This window comes from Lissotriton helveticus, chromosome 4_1 (assembly GCF_964261635.1).
Source record: "Lissotriton helveticus chromosome 4_1, aLisHel1.1, whole genome shotgun sequence".
Classification (NCBI taxonomy): Eukaryota; Metazoa; Chordata; class Amphibia; order Caudata; family Salamandridae; genus Lissotriton; species Lissotriton helveticus.
Window position 1 is genome coordinate 241976850 of NC_136063.1, and position 21610 is coordinate 241998459.

A 21610-nucleotide genomic window follows, 5' to 3' on the forward strand; every position below is an offset into this window, starting at 1 on the left:
TTAACATGTATAATTAATTCTGTACTGTTTCCATTTATGATGTACATTTAGAACTGTGTAGGAGGCATGGAGAAGGAGAGGCTTCTGTAAGTGTCAAAGTTCTTGCATACAGTGCTCATATTCTACGTAGTCTTTCATATGATAGACTACATTTCCACAATGAGATACCTAAGCAAAGGAAACACAGGTGATATGATTGTGGAATGGGCAAAAAAAATTGCATGTTTTTCAATTATTCTACCTGTGTTTCCTAACATTACACACCACATTGTGTAGATGAGGTTTAGGCCTGTTCCTGGAGACAGAGGAGGTCTGACATTTGTTCAAGAGTGCAGTGGACATTAATCACTTCATTGGTAGGCCTCCACATGTATTATGTCCTCTGTTCTCTTCAAACAACTCGAAATTTCATTTGGAACCCTGAGTAGGTCTCACCTCAAACAAACCTCTGGATAGGACACATCTTATTGGCATCCTGAAGCAATCATTTAAAATGTTAGTGTCTTGCGACACTTTTCTGAGACAACAGCAGTGCAAAAGATGCACCATGTTTTAAGATAGGCCTCACTTCATCTGCTCCAAGATACTGTTAGTTTAAAATGTATATCTTTAGGACTGTGTAGGGGGCCTGGAGAAGCAGAAGCTTCTGTCAGTGTCAAAGTTGTTGAAAAACTGTTTGTCCTTCAATCTTTCCCCTTGTCTTTTGTAATTTTTGAATACATGTTTTAATATTTTTCAAATGTCTGTTCTCTCTTTCACAGATTGAAAGTATAAAAACAAAAAGTGAGTAATTTAACGACAATTATAAGGTAAATGTTTTGTATTCTTTTCGTTACATTTCTATCACATTCACCTACTATTAGTTCCACAGCTTTATTTCTTTAACCCTCAGTTTCCTGCCTTTGCTACTTTCCTCATTCCTTTCTCTTTTACCTACTTACTCAACTCCTTCCACTCCTTTTCTCAGTCCCTCTCTTCTCATAGTTCCCCACTCTTGTTCACTCACTCCGTCTCTATTACTCTTAGTGTCTTTGACTGATCACTTTTTCACTACTTGTTCATAATGCTTTCTCTGTGTAGTTGAAGCACACTAAGGGGCATATTATGAACACAGCCAATAAAATTATTGCTGTTTTTATTGGCAGAAAACTGGTGCAAAAGTGGTTTTAGCGGCAGTTTTCTGCCGCAAAAGCGGCTTTGGTGACATATTTCTGCCGATAAAAGCTGCAAAACTTTTATTGCCTATGTTGATGATATGGCTCTATGTTATTTACATTTCTTTGCTGTTTCAATTAATCTTTTTCTGTTATTTTTTGTTTTCTGTTTTCTATTTTTTCTCTCTGTTATTCCCCATGTTTTAATCTTATTTTGAACATTCACTCACATTCTCCAAGAAACTCTTCTTTGTTATTGTTCTACTCTCTTTTTTTTCTTTCACTTCCTTATGTATTTTGTTTTCCACAATTATACCCTCTTCCGTCTTTTCTTCGGTAAATAGATCTATTAAACAGTATCTCTGGTTTACTCCCTATAGCTGTCTTTCTTTTAACATCACTCTCTGTTTACTTTCCTTATACTTACTCTTCTTTTTTTTTTTTTTTTAATTTTTTGGTTCGCTCCCGGTTCGCGAACCGGGAAGCGAACTGGGAGCGAACTAAAAGAAATAGAGCTTGCTAGAGTGCTAAACATTCTAGCAACTTTTTTTGAAAGGGGAGGTAGTTCTGAAAAGAACTTTTTTTTAAATGTTTTTGTTGTTTTATATTTTTTTTTTATTTTTTGAAATTTTTTTGTTTTTTTTGTATTTTTTGAACAATTTTATATTTTTTTTGTTTTTTTTGGGGGGGGAAACAACAAAAAACAGGCATTGAAAAGGGCTCAACAGGAGCAAAAAAAAAATTACTGTGTGGGGCGGTTAGGGCAATTATGATTGTTGTAAGCTAGGTTTATTGAATTGATACTCATGTTGCCACATGATATCAATGCACCGCAGTGCAGACAAGTAAACTTCATATGCCCAAAATTATCCTGGATGTTTGGCACGGTTTCCCGTGCCTCTGCTGCTGTCAAAGAAATCAACGAAGTTGACCTGGCCACAGGAGTTGCTGTTGGGTTCTGTTCCATTTCTCGTATTTCCGCCCGGCTGTAATTGAGTGGATGCCACCTGCTCATGTGCCTATGCATGGTATAGTTCCCATAGCTATACTTTTTATCAGTCCCTCTTGATAATTTTTCTTTGCAAATGAGGCAGGTGACATACCTCGCATTCACTTTCTTCTGGCCTGGAGGGATTGAAAAAAACTGCCAAATGAAACTGGCTTTTCTATGGGAAACCCGGGGCACCTCTTCCAAGAACTGTGGTCCTTCTCTCTCCTCTTCCTCTATTTCTTCCTCTTCCTCCTCTGTGTTGGTGATGACCTGGGGAGGTGGTCCTCTCTTCCCATGAGGAGGTGGTGGTGGTGGTGGGGGTCCACCAGCTGAAGCTACCATTGAAGCCATTGCTCAAGTATGAAATAAGGTCTTCCTCTCACAAAGATGAAAGTCAGAGTGAGGAAAGAAGGAGGGGTTTTCATCATTTGGGAAAAACAATAGTTCTAAACCAATGAAAAGTGTTATTTTTAGGTCACCTGACCTAGCCTTACATGATTATGAAACCAAAAGTTAAATGAACCAATGAAAAGTTTTATTAACAAGTCACATGACCTCTCACGCTTATGTTACGCGCTGCGGAACGCGCCCCGGATCGCTTCCGGGTCGCTGCGCTTCTCGCCTCGGTTCGCGTACCGGAGCACTTCCGGGTGCGCTAACGCAGCGCGTCATAAGACGCATTACGCGACAACGTGATACGTCGCGCTTCCGCGACGCGTCACGATGTTGATTTCTAACGCGGCAGTTGCGCTAACGGAACGTTTACCGGTTCGCGGACCAGGTCGCGGCATCAAATTGAGCTAACGGAAAGCTTCCCGGTTCGCGAACCGGGAGCGAAACAAAAAAAATATTTAAAAAAAAATTATTAATAAACATATAAAATATATTTTTGGATTTAAAGAACAATACATTTTACAGCTATAGATATTAGCTTTTAAAAAACCAATGAAATTCACTGAAAAAACCATAGGTTATACACCATATATAGTTAGGAATTAGCATTTACAAAACCTTGAAAATTCACTGAAAAAACCATAGGTTATAGACCATATATAGTTAGGAATTAGCATTTAAAAAACCTTATTTTACTCACACAAAACCATTGAAATTCCATATATAGTTAGTTGTACTAACTATATATCGCGCACCCGCAATCCACTGCTGATCATGTCACATATTACATCATTCATGACATGGTCAGTGACATCACTGATGACATCACTGATGACATCTCAAATGACATCACTGATGACATCACTGATGACATCTCAAATGACATCACTGATGACATCACTGATGACATCTCAAATGACATCACTGATGACATCACTGATGACATCTCATTTGACATTACTGATCAAATCACTGATGACATCATTCATGTGATAATACGATGAACCTCTTCAGACTCTAATATAACCTTAGATACACTCAGTGTAAACACAGACTCACAGATTGTCATTCATCCATGAAGTTACACACACACACCTAGTCAGTCATGCAAACAATCAATCACACCTCCATTTTCCCAACTATACAGTTATACACACCTTACTTATTCAAACATATACTAAAACATATTTACTCTCTTATACAATCCTGGATACAAGTTCACAATGATGCATACAGCCACTCACACATTCACTGGCTCTTATGCACAGTTATTTATATATGTCAAGTCTCACATGTACTGTGTTTTACATATGTACTTACTTTGACATGTAGCACTGAGATATCCATTCACTCACCAATACACTGATGCACACAGTCAACCGCCCATACAGCTGTTTCCACATGCACTTTTGAACCCATACATCTAGTGAATCAACTGCTCACACATCTATGCACAGAGTCATACACCTCCCAGCCACCCACACATACACTCAGTCTCCCATACAAATACTTGGGCAACCAATCAATAACCCATATAGTTACTCATATAGCTACTGAACAACACATGCAGCAGTTTTCAGAACAACAGACATAATGATGCACAAATTAAGACAGTTTAGTCACTAACCCATGCACTCAGTGAGACACATTTAATCACTCACTCATACAGTCACCTACTAAATCCTTCATCCAGACACTTATACATCCACTCAAGACATATTTTAACTTTACAGAAAAATACAGTCACTGGATGTTGTCATCAGTGATGTCATCAGTGATGTCATTTGAGATGTAATCAGTGATGTCATCAGTGATGTCATTTGAGATGTCATCAGTGATGTCATCAGTGATGTCACTGACCATGTCATGAATGATGTAATATGTGACATGATCAGCAGTGGATTGCGGGTGCGCGATATATAGTTAGTACAACTAACTATATATGGAATTTCAATGGTTTTGTGTGAGTAAAATAAGGTGTTTTAAATGCTAATTCCTAACTATATATGGTCTATAACCTATGGTTTTTTCAGTGAATTTTCAAGGTTTTGTAAATGCTAATTCCTAACTATATATGGTCTATAACCTATGGTTTTTTCAGTGAATATATATATATGCAATATTTTTTCAATAAAAGAAACGCTGCAGACCCGCTGTGTTCCCTGATCAGTTCCCTGGAAGGAAGGGTTTGGTGGGATGTATGTGTGCGGCCACAGACACGCTAGGAACCCGTCCTTAAGCTTGTTCAGGTGGCAGCAGTGGAATTTTATTTTGGGCTATTTTTAAGGGATTGAAAGCCCCTGAACCGCCACAGCCATGGAGAAATTAAAACCTGCTGACATTGTTGGGCCTTGACTGCATGGAGAGATGCAGGTTATTCAAACTGCGCCTTCAGGTTCTTTTGTGCAATGATATGAGGCTAGATGTAGGAGTCTGCAGAAAATGATTTCATTTTTCAGCATTTGACTCTGGGGCCAATAGACCAACAACGTCTCTCATGGAGAGAAGGTGAATTCTGGGACTGGTTGTTGTTCTGGAATGGCCACAAGGTTCTCTCCAATGAGAGCGAGGCACAATGTACTTCAATTCACGTGTGAACCGTAGACTCACTTTGCATTTCATAAAGGCACTTTTGCAGAAACGCGTCATGCTGCTAAGCTGTTTTAATGAAAGAAACCCCGTAGACCTGCTGTGTTTCCTGATCAATTACCTGGAAGGAATGGTTGGGTGTGATGTATATATATATATATTCACTGAAAAAACCATAGGTTATAGACCATATATAGTTAGGAATTAGCATTTAAAAAACCTTATTTTACTCACACAAAACCATTGAAATTCCATATATAGTTAGTTGCACTAACTATATATCGCGCACCCGCAATCCACTGCTGATGATGTCACATATTACATCATTCATGACATGGTCAGTGACATCACTGATGACATCACTGATGACATCATCCAGTGACTGTGTGTTTCTGTAAAGTTTAAATATGTTTTACATATTGAAGAATGAGTAGATGTAGAAGTGTCTGGATGAAGGATTTAGTAGGTGCGTGACTGACTGTATGAGTGAGTGATTAAATGTGTCTCACTGAGTGCATGGGTTAGTGACTAAACTGTCTTAATTTGTGCATCATTATGTCTGTTGTTCTGTAAACTGCTGCATGTGTTGATCAGTAGCTATATGAGTAACTATATGGGTTATTGATTGATTGCCCAAGTATTTGTATGGGAGACTGAGTGTGTGTGTGGCTGGCTGGGAGGTGTGTGACTCTGTGCAGATCAATGTGTACTTGTATCAATGATTGTATAAGAGAGTAATTATGTGTTAGTATATGTTTCAAAATGTAAGGTGCTCTATGTTTAACTGTATAGATTAGAAAATGGAAGTGTGATTGATTCTTTACAGGACTGACTAGGTGTGTGAGTAACTCCATGGATGAGTGACAGAGTGTGAGAGTCTGTATAGGTGTATGAGTGCATATGATAGTGTTGTAAAGATGAGTGATTGTATGTATGAATGATTGTATGGGTAAATGAGTGAATGTGTGTGTAAACATAGGAATCACTGAGTGCGTATGTAGTAACTAGTATTGGTGTGTCAATGGTTTCAAAAATTATACTCTGTATTTAACACTGGGTGTAACAGAGGTTATATTAAAGTGTGAGGAGATGCATTGTATTGTCACATGAATGATATCATCAGTGATGTGGTCATTGATGTCAAATGAGATGTCATCAGTGATGTCATCAGTGATGTCATTTGAGATGTCATCAGTGATGTCATCAGTGATGTCACTGACCATGTCATGAATGATGTAATATGTGACATCATCAGCAGTGGATTGCGGGTGCGCGATATATAGTTAGTGCAACTAACTATATATGGAATTTCAATGGTTTTGTGTGAGTAAAATAAGGTTTTTTAAATGCTAATTCCTAACTATATATGGTCTATAACCTATGGTTTTTTCAGTGAATTGTGAATGTGTGAGTGGCTGTATGGATCATTGTGAACTTGTATCCAGGATTGTATAAGTGAGTAAATATGTTTTAGTATATGTTTGAATAAGTAAGGTGTGTATAACTGTATAGTTGAGGAAATGGAGGTGTGATTGATTCTTTGCATGACTGACTAGGTGTGTGAGTAACTCCATGGATGAGTGACAGTCTGTGAGTGTATGTTTATACTGAGTGTATCTAAGATTATATAAGAGTCTGAAGAGGTTCATCATAATATCACATGAATGATGTCATCAGTGATGTGATCAGTAATGTCAAATGAGATGTCATCAGTGATGTCATCAGTGATGTCATTTGAGATGTCATCAGTGATGTCATCAGTGATGTCAAATGAGATGTCATCAGTGATGTCATTTGAGATGTCATCTGAGATGTCATCAGTGATGTCATCAGTGATGTCATTAGTGATGTAATTTGAGATGACATCAGTGGTGTCATCAGTGATGTCATCAGTGATGTCATTTGAGATGACATCAGTGATGTCATCAGTGATGTCATTTGAGATGTCAACAGTGATGTCATCAGTGATGTCATTTGAGATGTCATCAGTGAAGTCATCAGTGATGTCACTGACCATGTCATGAATGATGTAATATGTGACATGATCAGCAGTGGATTGCGGGTGCGCGATATATAGTTAGTACAACTAACTATATATGGAATTTTAATGGTTTTGTGTGAGTAAAATAAGGTTTTTTAAATGCTAATTCCTAACTATATATGGTCTATAACCTATGGTTTTTTCAGTGAATTTTCAAGGTTTTGTAAATGCTAATTCCTAACTATATATGGTCTATAACCTATGGTTTTTTCAGGGAATTTCATTGGTTTTTTAAAACCTAATATCTGTAGCTGTAAAATGTATTCTTCTTTAAATCCAAAAATATATGTTATATGTTTATTAATAATTTTTTTTTTTTATATTTTTTTTTCTTCGCTCCCGGTTCGCGAACCGGGAAGCTTCCCGTTAGCTCAATTTGATGCCGCGACTCGGTCCGCGAACCGGTAAACGTTCCGTTTGCGCAACTGCCGCGTTAGAAATCAACATCGTGACGCGTCGCAGAAGCGCGACGTATCACGTTGTAGCGTAATGCGTCTTATGATGCGCCGCGTTAGCGCACCCGGAAGTGCTCCGGTACGCGAACTGAGACGCGAAGCGCAGCTCCCCGGAAGCGATCAGGGGCGCGTCGCGAAAGCGCGACGTATCGCGTTGCCGCGTAATGCGTCTTATGACGCGCCGCGTTAGCGCACCCGGAAGTGCTCCGGAGCGCGAACTGAGGCGCGAAGCGCAGCGACCCGGAACCGATCCCGGGCGCGTTCCGCAGCGCGTAACATAAGCGTAACAGGTCATGTGACTTGTTAATAAAACTTTTCATTGGTTCATTTCACTTTTGGTTTCATAAGGATGTAAGGCTAGGTCAGGTGACCTAAAAATAACACTTTTCATTGGTTTACAACTATTGTTTTTCCCAAATGATGAAAACCCCTCCTTCTTTCCTCACTCTGACTTTCATCTTTGTGAGAGGAAGACCTTTTTTGATAGTTCAGCAATGGCTTCATTGGTAGCTTCAGCTGGTGGACCCCCACCACCACCACCACCTCCTCATGGGAAGAGAGGACCACCTCCCTAGTTCATCAGCAACACAGAGGAGGAAGAGGATGAGCAAGAGGAAGAGGAGACAGAAGGACCACAGTTTTTAGAAGAGCAGCCCCGGGTTTCTCATCGGAAAACCAGTTTTATTTGGCAGTTTTTTTCGATCCTTGAAGGGCAGAAGAAAGTAAATGCCAGATATGTCACCTGCCTCATATGTAAGGAGAAGTTATCTAGAGGCACCTTAAAAAAATACAGCTTCGGTAACTACACCATGCATCGTCATATGATCAGGTGGCATCCATTAAACTACAGCCGGGCAGAGATGCGTGACCAGCAGGACAACCCAACAACTCCTGTGGCCAGGTCCTCATCACAGATATCTTTGACAGCAGCAGAGGCATGGGAAACCATGCCAAACATTCAGGACAACTTTGTCCATATGAAGTTTACCTGCTTGTATTGTGGTGCATTACTCTCTTGTGGCAATATGAGTATTACCTTAATCAACCGAGCTTATGAAAATCACAATTGCCCTAAACGCCCCAGACAGTAATTTTTTTTTTGCTCCTGTTGAGCCGTTTCCAATGCCTGTTTTTTGTTGTTTCCCCTCCATCAAAAACAAAAAAAAACATAAAACTGTTAAAAAAAAACAAAAAAAACAAAAAATGTTCAGAAAAAAAATATATATATATAAAACAACAAAAACATTAGAAAAAAAGTTCTTTTCAGAACTACCTCCCCTTTCAAAAAAAATTGCTAGAATGTTTAGCACTCTGGCAAGCTCTATTTCTTTTGGTTCGCTTCCCCGTTAGCTTCCCGGTTCGCGAACCGGGAGCGAACCAAAAAAAAAATAAAAAAATAAAAAGAAGAGTTAGTATAAGGGAAGTAAACAGAGAGTAATGTTAAAAGAAAGACAGCTATAGGGAGTAAACCAGAGATACTGTTTAATAGATCTATTTACCGAAGAAAAGATGGAAGAGGGTATAATTGTGAAAAACAAAATAAAAAAGGAAGTGAAAGAAAAAAAAGAGAGTAGAACAATAACAAAGAAGAGTTTCTTGGAGAATGTGAGTGAATGTTCAAAATAAGATTAAAACATGTGGAATAACAGAGAGAAAAAACAGAAAACAGAAAAGAAAAAATAACAGAAAAAGATTAATTGAAACAGCAAAGAAATGTAAATAACATAGAGCCATATCATCAACATAGCCAATAAAAGTTTTACAGCTTTTATCGGCAGAAATGTGTCGCTAAAGCCGCTTTTGCGGCAGAAAACTGCCGCTAAAACCACTTTTGCAGCAGTTTTCTGCCAATAAAAACAGCAATAATTGTATTGGCTGTGTTCATAATATGCCCCTTAGTGTGCTTCAACTACACAGAGAAAGCATTATGAACAAGTAGTGAAAGAGTGATCAGTCAAAGACACTAAGAGTAATAGAGACGGAGTGAGTGAACAAGAGTGAGGAACTATGAGAAGAGAGGGACTGAGAAAAAGAGTGGAAGGAGTTGAGTAAGTAGGTAATAGAGAAAGGAATGAGAAAAGTAGCAAAGGCAGGAAACTGAGGGTTAAAGAAATGAAGCTGTGGAACTAATAGTAGGTGAATGTGATAGAAATGTAACGAAAAGAGTACAAAACATTTACCTTATAATTGTCGTTAACTTACTCACTTTTTATTTTTATACTTTCAATCTGTGAAAGAGAGAACAAACATTTGAAAAATATTAAAACATGTATTTAAAAATTAGAAAAGACAAGGGAAAAGATTGAAGGACAAACAGTTTTTCAACAACTTTGACACTTACAGAAGCTTCTGCTTCTCCAGGCCCCCTACACAGTCCTAAAGATATACATTTTAAACTAACAGTATCTTGATGCAGATGAAGTGAGGCCTATCTTAACCCCTTCGACGCTCATGACGAGCTGGGCTCGTCATGAGGTAGCCTCCTCGCACGCTCATGACGAGCCCAGCTCGTCATGAAACATGGGAATGAGTAAATCTCAGCGTACGGGCGGAATTCCGCCCGCACGCATGCGGTTAAAACATGGTGCATCTTTTGCACTGCTGTTGTCTCACAAAAGTGTCGCAAGACACTAACATTTTAAATGATTGTTTCAGGATGCCAATAAGACGTGTCCTATCTAGAGGTTTGTTTGAGGTGAGGCCTACTCAGGGTTCCAAATGAAATTTCGAGTTGTTGAAGAGAACAGAGGACATAATACATGTGAAGGCCTACCAATGAAGTAAGTCATGTCCACTTCACTCTTGAACAAAGGCCAGACCTCTTCTGTGTCCGTGGACAGACCTAAAGTTCATCTGCACAATGTCATTCGTAAACTTAGGAAACACTGGTGATGTAATTGAAAAATGTGGAGTTTCTTTTCCTCATTTCACAATCACATCACCTGTGTTGCCTTTGGTTAGGTATCTCATAGTGCAGATGGAGTCTAGCATATCAAAGAGTACATAGAAGTTGAGCAGTATATACAACAATTTTGACATTTACAGAAGACTTAGCTTCTTATCTTGTTGGAGATGAAGTCAGGCCTGTCTTGCAACATGGTGCATCTTTTGCATCACTGCTGCATCGGTTTCATGTGGCACGGGTTTTTTACAGCATGACACATCTGCCTAGATGCATCAATTTGTAATTGTGTCGCCTCATAGCAAATCTTTTGCACCGCCGCTGCATCACAAAAGTGACGCACAGTGGCGCAAAAGAGGCATACACCTATCATAAATCTGTCCCTAACATTTGAAATGATTGATTCAGGATGACGATAAGGTGTGGCCTCTCCAGAGGTTTGTTTAAGGTGAGGCCTACTCAGGATTGCATATCAAATTTATGCTTGTTGAAGAATACAGAGGAGATAATACATGTGAAGGCCTACCAATGAAGTAAGTCATGTCCACTTCACTCTTGAACAAAGGCCAGACCTCTTCTGTGTCCGTGGACAGACCTAAACTTCATCTGCACAATGTCATTCGTAAACTTAGGAAACACAGGTGATGTAATTGAAAAATGTGGAGTTTCTTTTCCTCATTTCACAATCACATCACCTGTGTTGCCTTTGCTTAGGTATCTCATAGTGCAGATGTAGTCCAGCATATGAAACAGTACCCAGAAGTGCAGCACTGCATGCAACAACTTTGACACTTACAAAAGCTTCAGCTTCTGCATGCCCCCTACACAGTGCTAATTATATACATTTTAAACTGATGGTATCTTGCTGGAGATGAACTGAAACCTATCTTGCAACATGGTGCATCTTTTACACAAAAGTGACCCACAGCGGAGCAAAAGAGGCGCACGGCCATCATAAATCTGACCCTAACATTTTAAATGATTGTTTCAAGATGCCGATAAGGTGTAACCTATCCACAGATTTGTTTCAGGTAAGTCCTACTCAGAGTTGCAGATGAAATTTAGGTTTGTTGAAGAATACAGAGGAGATAATACATGTGCAGGCCTACCAACGAAGTGAGTCATGTCCACTGCACTCTTGAACAAATGTCAGACCTCCTCTGTCTCCAGGAACAGGCCTAAACCTCATCTACACAATGTGATGTGTAATGTTAGGAAACACAGGTAATATAATTGAAAAACGTGCAATTTTTTTTGCTCATTCCACAATCATATCACCTGTGTTTCCTTTGCTTAGGTATCTCATTTTGGAAATGTAGTCTATCATATGAAAGACTACGTAGAATATGAGCACTGTATGCAACAACTTTGACACTTACAGAAGCCTCACCTTCTCCATGCCTCCTACACAGTTCTACATGTACATCATAAATGCAAACAGTACAGAATTAATTATACATGTTAAATGGTTTATTTTTGCTGTTCTCAGAATGTATCAAATTTCACTAAAAACGGTGACTTGAAGGTATTCATCATATAACAGCGGGGGAAAAAAACACACAATCAAAATGATTGTGTTTAAAAAACCCATACAACATAACAAATCAGAATTCAGAACTCCTTAAAGTTAACTTACTTTCCATGACGTCGAAGGATGTCCTATGAACAGCTTACACTCTGTTGTGCTGTTATTACTTTCAGCCTGCCACTTTCTGAAAGAAAACCTCCATCGTTTTGAAAAATATGTTACATACAATAAATGACTTCTCGCTCTCTACCACACGTTTCCACAAGGCCAAATCATGTCAGAGCCATTTATAACTCTTGGAATTCTTGTAAGCCAATCCCGTCATGTTGTATTTCCGCAACTTTCAGAATTAAAATGTTGAAGATAATTTTCACAATCCTGGACTACTAATATCTTACCCTTCTTGCTCACTCTTGTTCTACATTTCCTATGACACTGATACTGCTTACTATGAAGCAGACTTACACTACTTCTATGACTACTACAATTATTTAATTCTCTACATCACTTTTAATCACAAAGCAATATAAAACAGTAGACAGCATTGCAGACTTACATTCCCTCTACTCCATGTTTTGATTGGCTGCTTGAATTAGCTTATAAAAAGAAATAGTTTTTCTGAACTCATTCAAAGTGCACTTATTTTTCCATGACGTCCAGTGTTATGGTAAGAAGTTATGTCTCTGTACTACACTTATCCTCAAGGCCAAATCGTGTAGGAGCCATTAGAACTTCTTGAAATTCCTCAGAGCACATCCCGAGATTCTTTCCCTAAAATTTTGGTTTTAAAAACACCAGGTAAGAATTTTTAAGGTCATACGGCAATTTTTTTGTGAAAATTAAAACAGAATCGTTGCAGAATGACCAGCCATTTCTAGACTTTAAATAAGCTGTGTAATGTCCTGATGTTATTGAAGGACCGTCATGATATATAATTGCTACAGTTACAAAAGTCCTTCCTGATATTGACAACTGTGAAGCCACAAAACTTTTTATTACATTTGTCAATTTTGTTCCATCAGGCCTACATCGTTGGAACATTAAAATGACATACTGGCCATATGTTCGTATAAATAATGTTGACATCATTTCAGATTTACATTGGCTACATTCCATGTTGTGATCAGCTGCTTTTACTAGCTTATTAAAGGAGACTGATTTACTGTCTGGCAAAGTTAAATATATAAATCTTTCTGAGTCTACACTAGTAGTACTTGATACCCTACAGTTCTCGCAGTCATGCTGCCATTGATAATTAAGCCCAAACAGGTGATCTACATCTACACCTTCAGCATGCAATACATCAAGCATATACATTAAAAACTCCTGACAATCTTGCTGAATATTTTGAGAGAATTGTGTTTGGCCTGAACATCTGTCTAACAGATTTCGAATTTCAGACACACTTTCTATTTTTGTTCTATCAGTGCTACATTTCTCGAACACAGAATTTAACAAACTGCATAATCTTTGATCAGAATTGACCACAATCTCTTCTTTTACATTTTCTAGAGAAAACAAAACATTAACCACTACATTAGCATAGCAGTTGACACCAGAAGTGTTTTCAAATTGAAAACCAACAACATCTTCAACAGAATCCTTTTTGTTTCTGCTTATAATTTCAGGTTCATCGACTTTTCGTCTTTTTGCTACAACCTCCCCAGTATTGGTCACATTTCTTCGCTTCCGGCCGACCACACGTTTCTCAAACAAAGGATATTGAGGCAAATGTGGCGCATACTCTCTTCTCAACCTATTGTATTCCTTAACACAATCTAGATCCGCACAAATGTTTGTGACATCACACTCAATCAAGTACAATCCCGATAAAGTTCTAACTCTTGACAATGCCACATATGCCATACCCTCCTTGAACACAGAACTGCCAATATTCACCAATGCACTGTCTACACTTAAACCTTGCGATTTATGGATTGTCACCGCATATGCCAAGCAAACAGGAAACTGCTTACGGCGAACATATAAGTCTTTTACAAGCAAAAATCTAGCAGAACAACGACCAATTAGCTGTACTTCCTCAATGCCATCAAATTTAATTTTTAAAAATTCAATTCCATCTCTATTTCTGTATTTCACAAAATCAACAACATTACCCATTGATCCAATTACCAGACGTCTTTCAACATGTAAATTCCTTCTTAAAATTATACGGCAGTTCAAGCACACATTCAGACTCTTTTCAAAACCTGCAGTTTTAGATATAGTCTTCTCTAATGAATCCAATTTTGATTTCAAATTCTCAGACAAAATAATTGTTGATCCCATATGCTCTACTCTGTCAATAGCTTCCAGTTTCACAATCTCTTACTTTTCTAAATTCAACATTTTGTTGTTGAAGATGGCACATTCTGCAAGAGTTGGCATCAAACATATTCCAGATTTCTTCTCAGTAATTTTCTGAAAAATATTCTCAGGCACAACATCTTGTTCTGGATATAAATTTGACAGTAATCGTGCATGTAAAGCTTCTTTCCCATGCTCGGTCACTTTTCCTATTCTAACATCTTGTAGAATATTCTTGTAAACTTCATCCTTCGCCTGACGCATATTTTCATGCAGTTCAGCATAATTGAAGTTTAACCATATATTGACGTTGCCAATGCTCCCTAGGCACTTCCTGGTATCTTCATGCGTGAGTATTTTGAACACAGGTTGCCCTTTCACTGGTGTCAGCTGCAGAAGATCTCCGAAAACAATGATGTGTTTGCCACCAAATAACACATCATACTCTGTTTTGAGAACTTCTTGCATTCTCAAATACACAAAGGCAAGCATGACATTGGAAACCATGCTTACTTCGTCAATGATAAGAAGTTTCATTTTCCTCAAGATTCTTGAAACTTCACAACAAGCATCTCCAGATAGCTTGTGATATTGTAATTTGTTGTCATGCTCCACTGGCAGCATCAGTAAACGATGTAAAGTAATCCCTTTAATGTTATGTGCTGCCAGTCCAGTTGGAGCGGTGACAACACAAGACAGCGATGACTCAGTCCTTTCCTGCAAATAACATGAAATTGCTTTAATAAGGAAACTTTTTCCAGTTCCCGCTTCTCCACTCACGTAGAGTCGGACAGGCTTCAACGACGTACATGAGCACTCTTTCTTCTCATGACTTAATCCATGATCAATTTGCATGGTAACTTCGTCATATATTTTCCTCTGCTCAACGTTGAGTTGTCTTTCCAACTCTTCTAAGTTAACCGCATCCTCCTGAGCATGTGCCATGGCTCTTTCCACTTCATTCATAGCAGTGGCAGCTTCATTTTCGATAACAGGTCCTCCTAGTGGATCCTGACTCAATGAAGCAGAACTCTGACTGTCCTGAGAACTGTCTCTGGCAATCTCGGCTGCAATCGTTGCTTCCTGCTCGATTTCCACATTCAACATTTCTACATATTTGGGAAAAGCAGGACATTCTATGGTCTCCTTGGCGGCAGTGAAAGAGTCTTCGTAACAGAGGAAATCTCCAAGCAGTTCCTCTTCTGCACGCCAAGGCTTGAAAAGTTGCAAAAGTGCTAAATAGAAAAACTCTTTTTTTTCAGGAGATTCGCCAATCAATTTTCGATGGTTTACCAAGTGGCATTTTCTTTGCTTGACCAGACATCCCTCACTTCCAATTACAGCATACACTCCTTTCTCAGTATCTTCTTTGATGTTCCTCTTGAATATGTAATTTTGAAGAACCTCATACAGACAAACATTCTCGAGGTGACTGCTTCGATTTGGATAATATGTATCCAACATGTTGCTCTTCAAAATGTCGGTACTGATTGGCTCCTTTTCCGCCAAATACTCAATTTCCCACACAGGTTTCAGAACTCGATTACGCGTTGCAGCAAGACCAAGACTCGCCCAAATGATACTCATAGATTTGGCATAGAGACTTGCTGAAGACAACCGGTCAGAACATTCGTAAGCTCCGATTTCTCGATGCGACAACATCTTCAGACTGAAACTGTACAACTTCTTACTGAGGCTCTTTTCATGGGAAATGTCCTCCCACATATCCTTCAATTCTGTCTTCTCTTTTTTGGTGATGTAAGATGTCACATACCGAGCCACAGCCATACAGTTATCAGCCACAAACTGTATATCCATGTTAGCATTCCACATGGACAAAATCACCGGGTTGTAGTCGTTGATGTACTTGGACTCTTCGTTCCTCTTCAAATTGTATGTGTTTTTAGGTGATTTCTTCATCACATTATGTCGCAGCGAAGACATCAAACTGTTTACTCTTCCTTTAGAAATCACCGGTCGTGGAAAGCCGAAACGACATTTGGTGTAGAACTTGTCCTTGTTTCGGAATTTACGACGACAGTACTTTCCACAACGATGGCTTTGGAAACGTAGAACTTTTTTCTCTTAGGCTTTTCTTCTCCTTTGCGTTTGGAACAGCACACGTAGAATACTGTTGTATGAAACTCATCACTGAGTCTTCTGGATCTGTTCCAAATTTAGGTGCATCCTTGATCCACAACAGCATATGTATGTGAGGAGCACCTCTTGCTTGGTACTCCTTTCTCCAGAAGAAATCCAACACCAAGAGGTGGATTCTTCTTATTCATGATGAAAGACATCATAGCTTCAAATCTATGATTGAAGTACCGGCATACATTGACTGGATCCAAAGAGCACAGTTCTCCGGGTGTCTTGAATTCGATGTTTTCGATGTTTCCATTTGGTTGTCGTAGAAATTCAAGTAAGTCTTCCCAGCCATACTCGGCACAGCTCAGAGTGAGGAACCATGTGGGAGTTCCTAAGTTCCTCAGCATACATTTTAAATCACCATGACGACGGTACCAGTACTCATTAGTACCACGCTGACACGCCATGAGATTAATCAGGTGAGAATCCAAAATACTGTCTTGTACATTGACTTTATCCATAAAGTCACTTGCCGAGATGTTTTGCATGTGTATACCACTTTTCAAGATGTGGTTCACTGCATATGACAGTCCAGACAGATCGCTTTCAAACAGGAGATGAAACAAATAGGGAATACATTGTCGAAACCTAGCATCTCCTGCATACAATCGCAAAGTCCGGTATTCAGAAGCAGGAATTTGATGAGGTCGCTCATCACATCTTCCTCCCTGACCTGTTGGAAAAAGCTGTGGGAAACACCGAGCTTCCAAACTTTCCTCCCAAACACTAATGGGACTCCCTTTGGCTTGTTTCATTTGAAACAACTCAATAGCATTCCCCATGACTTCCTTGGAATGCAAAGGATGAACACTATAATGTTCATATATTTCTTCACTAGTAGAGGGTTCTACTTTCTCAATTTGACCAGCACACAAATCGCTATCCTCTTCCTCACTTACTTCCTCTTCTGCAACATATATATTCTTATAGTACTTATTATTCTTTTTCAAGTACAATGTTGCCTTTTTGACTTTCCTAACATTCACTAAATCTTGCCATATTTTCTTATTCTTTGTCGGAACCCCATTAACTAAGATAACCAGAGGGTCCTCTTCCACTTTTTCTACTCCAATTGTGTTAATGTTTTTCTTCAAATCTAGAGGCAAATAAACAACTCTTCCCTTTAATCCTCTCTGTAAATCTGATGGAGGCAATTTCCCTGTCTTTGGCTCCATTCTTACAATAGCCTGAAAGGGATGGATACTTTGAATCAAAATAGATTCATAAGTATTTAAATCCTTCAATTCAGAAGGAATCTCAACCAATTCCAGATTATTATGAACTGCTCTAGCAGGCATCTGGTTTTGATTTAATTTGCTACAACAATAAGTACACACACGTTGATCCGATCCCAAATCAAAACAATTTTCTACCATCAAATATGTTGTGAAATCCTTCCATTCACTATTATTTTCCCTTTCACTTTTTGATCCACTAACTTAGTCTGATTCTTATAATAAGTGCGTCGACAACACACACAAGTGAAATTAGGCCTCTCACTTGATTTCACATGAAACGTCGCAATTTCCCTCTGAAAATTATCTGTACTGGAAACCTGTACACTATCTTCCACATTACCCTCTTCTTCTTGGTCAATTTCAACATTCTCCTCTTTACTTCCAAAGTAACAAAACTCAATTTCTGCACAAATATTCTTCACATCTATTTCAGAACCATGCAAAAGAGCAGCGCATAATTGTTTAAGCATAATTGCTGGACTCTTAGCATAATACAACATTCTAACTAATTTCCTCACTTTATTATGATGCACTGCTAGCATCCTGAAATGATGAAAAACACTCTGGCATACTCTCCTGGAAAGACAAGCCAGTGAATGACCATGCAAACCTGTCACTTCTCTCACTCTGCAAGGATCTAATTCTTGCAACAACTTCATTTTCTGCTTCAAACTTTTCTTATTAAATGTCCGTACAAAATCACAAAGCAAATTGATGGAATCCTGTCGCACACTGCAAATACTACTACACTTCCAGGTGTACACAGGACCCTTAGGACGTCTTCCTAAAACCTCATTACCTAACACCTCTTCTGTCTCTGTTGTCACAAGTTTTTCTTTTTCAACTGGACAACCATCTTTCACTTCATAAGCTCGACCACTGGTGTCAACTGCATGCACCAAATCATTATCCTGGAAATAACTCTCCTCATTAAAAAATGCCTCACAACTTGAACTATGCATCCATTCTCCGGAAAAAACTTCACAAAAATTACTACGATTAACTATTCTCTTCCATCTACTATTTCTTTTGAAATCATAAATTGCCTTGTTTAGCTTCCTAATTCTATTGATTATCAAAATAAATAACTTACGTTTAATTTCAAATGCCTGATCAATAACTTTCTCAACTTTTTTTTTCTCTTATAAAAAACCACTTTCTGTTGACCTTTCTTAATATTTTTTAACCAATTGCCAATTATCCTGTTGCGGAACATTCGTTTACGAATGTCCCTAAACTGTTGTTTCCTTCTACTATCATCCACAGAGTTATCTCTTGCTCTAGCAGTAACATTTTTGATTGGCCTTTCCTTTCCGTTTAAAATGCTTCTCTTTTTCTGGACTGAAACATTTTCTGTAGTAATATTTTTTTTACTACAAATATTTCTTATAAATGTTTTTGTGCTCTTACCCGGTGCTTTCTTGGTGACTTGACAAGTTTTTTTGTTAGAGGACTGCTGCATTATATCATGTACCTGCTGTCTTTGACGTTTTGCAGCCTTTCTAAGTCTTTCTTTAGTTGGCATGCTGAAATCTTGAAATGATCTGCAGTTGAATCTGTGGTAAAATATAATAAAAAATGTTATTAACCACTATTACCAAACAGTAAATCAATAACAGTCATCAAAAACTTAACACACTACTTGACATTTTTAGTGCTTGGCAAATTTAGAATACAGAAATAGCAGAAAAGAAATGGAATTCATATTCATTTTACCTGTGCTGTTTTATATGTGAATCTGATCTAATTTTATGAGCATATTTTAATATTTTATTGAAGACACTACACATAACCTGTTTTTGAAGGTGTCTTTATTTTTAAATGAAACGGTTTACATTTTTACTTTTCATTTATTATACATTTTTAAAAATAAATGTTTATAGTTCCATAGGCTCAAGCACGTCAGCTTCCCACCCTATGTCATACAATTCTGACAAATCTGCATCCTCATCATGTTCTTCTTCATCCTCAGGATTTAAATCATCCAAGGGATCTACTTCCACTGATGTTTCAATTACGAGTTCAATTATGAGGTCGAGATCAACTGATTGCTGATTGTCGCTCATGTTGATGTTGTCGTTATCTTTAAAGAAAGAGAACAACAATGAGATGTTGCAGAGTAAGGCACAAATCTCAGAGACTATAATAGTAAAATTGTTTAACAAGAGTAACATTTTGCAGCTATTATTTAGCCATGACCAGCGATGCTAAGGAGGTAAGGCCTATGTCCGAGTTTTCAGTGAACAGGACTCATCTCTTCTTAACCTTGGATAAGCCTCACCAACTCTGTGTCCCCTGCTCATACTTAAATGTAAAGTGGCAGATTTATGTTAACTGACGCATTCCCAGGGATGCACCAGTTAATGTGCACCGCTGCTCTGCCACCCATGGTGTGCCGCATTTACAATGTGGAGCACCATTGAGTGAAAACAGCACAGATGCGTCACGCATCTGTGCCGCAAAAGCAGCACATTGCAGGAATCACGTCGTAAGCGCAACATGTCTACTGCAATGCACAGGAGCAAGCCACACATTGCATGGTGCATCACTCCTTATGCCTGTTTCAAACAGGCGTAATGATTTGATTCAGCAATGCTATAAAGCTGAGTCAGTGAAATCTTTTAAATTTCACTGTGTAAGTTTTACAGGGCTTTCTTGCAAATTAATGCATACCTTGCAACAAAACACCTATATGAAAACTGACGCAGGTTTCATGTGGCACAGGACTTTACAGCATGACACATCTGCCTAGATGCATCAATTTTTAAATATGTCGCCACATAGCAAATCTTTTGCACCGCCGCTGCGTCACAAAAGTGACGCACAGCGGCACAAAAGAGGCACACGGCTATCATAAATCTGTCCCTAACATGTTAAATGATTGATTCAGGATGACGATAAGGTGTGGCCTATCCAGAGGTTTGTTTAAGGTGAGGCCTACTCAGGGTTGCAGATTAAATGGAGATGGGGCACCCCTGAGCCTTGCTGGAGCTGCATGGCACTTGTGATGCAGCTCCAGCAATGCGCCACCTTTACGGCACAGATGCGTTACGCATCTGTGCTGTTTTTGCCCCATGGTGCGCCGCATTGTAAATGCAGCGCACCATGGGTGGCGGAACAGCGGCGCAGGATGACTGGCACATCCCTGGGGATGCACCAGTCATCATAAATCTATCCCTAAGCTTCTTATCTTGTTGGAGATGAAGTGAGGCCTGTCTTGCAACATGGTGCATCTTTTGCATCACTGCTGCATCGGTTTCATGTGGCACGTTTTTTTTACAGCATGACACATCTGCCTAGATGCATCAATTTGTAATTTTGTCGCCACATAGCAAATCTTTTGCACCGCCACTGCGTCACAAAAGTGACGCACAGTGGCGCAAAAGAGGCATACACCTATCATAAATCTGTCCCTAGCATTTTAAATGATTAATTCAGGATGACTATAAGGTGTGGCCTATCCAGAGGTTTGTTTAAGGTGAGGCCTACCTACATTCATGGGGAAATGAATTAAAATGTCCTTAAGACACATGAAAGCGTTTTTTTAAAGCCTTTGCAGCATTTTTGGGTCACTTTTAACATGGCTATGTAACTTAAACAATCAAAATCTAAATTTGCCAAGCACAGGTGGGAGCATATTTACAAGGAATTTGCACCACGGGGAAAAGTCTTACATTAAAATGGAAAAATGACATCAGAGACACTCAAATGCCTTATAAAGAAGCATACACCATTATGTCCTTGTCATAAATGTTAAAAGCATTCCTTTTCCTCAAAAACGATTTTCAAGTCTTAATTTGAAAACACTGCACATGGGGAAATGACTTAAAATGTCCTTAAGACACATGAAAGCGTTTTTTGATT